Raw genomic sequence first — 2,242 nt, 5'->3', positions numbered from 1 at the left:
GTCCTGTAGCTTTTCAGAAAGAAAAACAATTAGAAGCTTAACTTGATGTCTAACAAAGACAATCAAAATATTTTTGAAACTAACAGCAGTATTTAATTCTGTGTTAGTTAATACTCAGAGGGATGTCCTCTTTTTATTAGGTAGCTGTTTGCCACTGTCTAATGTAGTTGGATACATAGTCTATTATTTAAATAAAAGTAATAATTTGATAATGTTTGAGGGTTTACTTTGCTTTGCAAAGAATTTATATAGAACTATATAAATAAAATATCAGCAAGTATGGTGTTTGAACTAACAGTAGACATCATGTTGAATATTAGTAGACCAGTTTTTAGTTATTCCAGAAATCATGGATGGTGCTTATAAATATCTGTGACTAATATATCACCAGGCAACCCATGAGTTATTTGGAGAGACCTCTGGAACTGCTTTATCTCCAGTTTTCTTTTAAAAGAGAATAGAGAAGACAGTCTTATCTTTGCTGTTGGCAGACTTGGTGCATCTTCTTAAAAGAAGCTGCTGGAGCATTACCTGAATTCCCTGAACAAGATTGTTTGGGGGTTTTTGTGTGTATTTTCTACTAATGAATTATTATTGAAAATTAACTTTCAGTATTTCTTTATTAAATACGTTTTTTAATCTAGTACTTCCTTCTCCTTTGAAAGGAGCTCCACTTAACCTCCTATGAAGTTAAATTCATTCTCTTCAAGGAGGAACTTATCTGTTAGTGACAGCTCAGCTTCTGAAGAGTTAGCATTTTTTTCTACCTTTCAGGCAAAGTCAACTTTCCCCAAAGACACTTGATTCATGATCGATAATAAATTCAAAAGGAGGCATATTTTTATTTGCTCTACTGAAGTTCTTAGGTTTTATATGGGGTTTATTAGTTTGGAGAGGCAGATATTCATAACAGGACTTTTCAGGAGGGTTTCTGTTTTTATGGAGGCACAGGGTCTGTGGCATATTTCAACAAACAGAAATGGTGACCAGGAAGTGAGAAGAATGGCAAAATGTTTTAGTTCTTAGGAGTGGAATGCTTTAGTCCATCCCCAGCTGACAGGTCTGTCCTGTAAACAGGAGACAGCAGCTTCTTGATTGAATTGGGCCAACATGTCTGGGCCTGCCCTGCTAAGCTGACTACTTTTTACAAAAAAAGGTTGCCTCCTAAATTCCAAGGTTTGTTTTTTGCTTCCTCCCTATATCCTTTCATTACACTGGAGATTTGGCTTTCTGTTTCCTGGCTGTGTTTCAGTCTTATGTGACCAGCTTTGTAAGGAGTAGATTGATTGCTGTCATAAAGATGAACTTGATCATGAAAGATCATTTTATGACAAGAGGATAAATGTTCTTTCATGTTGTTCTGGTGGGTTGTTAAGATGCCAGATCAATGTTTAATAACCTGCATGCATCCTTTTGCCTTTGATTATTGGCTTCTATTTAAATTAGAGATTGACAGAACTGTGGTTCTTTTTATGTAAAAGAATGAGGTTTTTTCCCCATGTTTACCTAGTTTTTGGGTGGGTTTTTTTTGTTGTTTGTGTAATAGGAAGTCCATGGCTCTTTCCAGCTCTGGAAAAAGTACAACTTTGATAGCATTTGTTGAGTACTTTGTTTTTCGTTGAATACCTATTTTTGCACTATTTTGTCATGATAACCTCAAGTCCTCATTATAGAGCCGTTATTTTGCAAGTCAAGAAAAGTTTTTAAATTCTCCTACCCCAGATCTTTTCAATAACAGCTCCCTTGTGTCTATACAATATTTGGCATCTCTGAAGTTACTTGAAGTTTCTATCATATGATTTCACTTCTTATGTAGATGACTTAAATTTTAGCTCCTGAATTTTTGTATTCATGATGTTGCCAGTCTTTTGCCTTGAACAAAAGTCACCTCACCCTTTTAAAGTCTATCAGATGTGTAGTGAAGTGTAGATTGTCATTGAAGCAGCTTTTCATATCTGAATTGGCTGTTTCATATCTGACTTGGCCAATAGCTGTGTGCCAAAACCTGTTGAAGACTTTGCTGGCTCCTGGGAATTAAGAGCAGCAAGATCTGTTTCAACTAATGCGGTGTGAGTGTCAAAAGCCCTTTAACTCTCAAAACTCTTAACCAGGCTCGTTAGATAAGGGCTGCAGGAAAGCAGGCTTGGGAATTCACATTCCAGACAGAAAGCTGCCCTGACAGTGCTAGCAAAGGGAATTATTTCTAGAATATTTTGTGGTATTTTCAGGACTGGTTCTGCTG

The 2,242-nt window shown here is 36.2% G+C and overlaps 1 protein-coding gene across 6 annotated transcripts in view; it reads left to right on the top strand.

Moving 5' to 3' along the window:
• CSPP1 (centrosome and spindle pole associated protein 1) overlaps nucleotides 1–2,242 on the top strand; it is a 67,588-nt gene that overhangs the window by 21,512 nt on the left and 43,834 nt on the right. The gene's annotated exons all lie outside the window — the stretch shown is intronic.

Source organism: Geospiza fortis, unplaced genomic scaffold (genome assembly GCF_000277835.1).
Source record: "Geospiza fortis unplaced genomic scaffold, GeoFor_1.0 scaffold121, whole genome shotgun sequence".
In the NCBI taxonomy this organism is placed as follows: domain Eukaryota; kingdom Metazoa; phylum Chordata; class Aves; order Passeriformes; family Thraupidae; genus Geospiza; species Geospiza fortis.
Note: the sequence above shows the minus strand (reverse complement) of the source record. Positions and strands in the feature narration are given on the sequence as shown.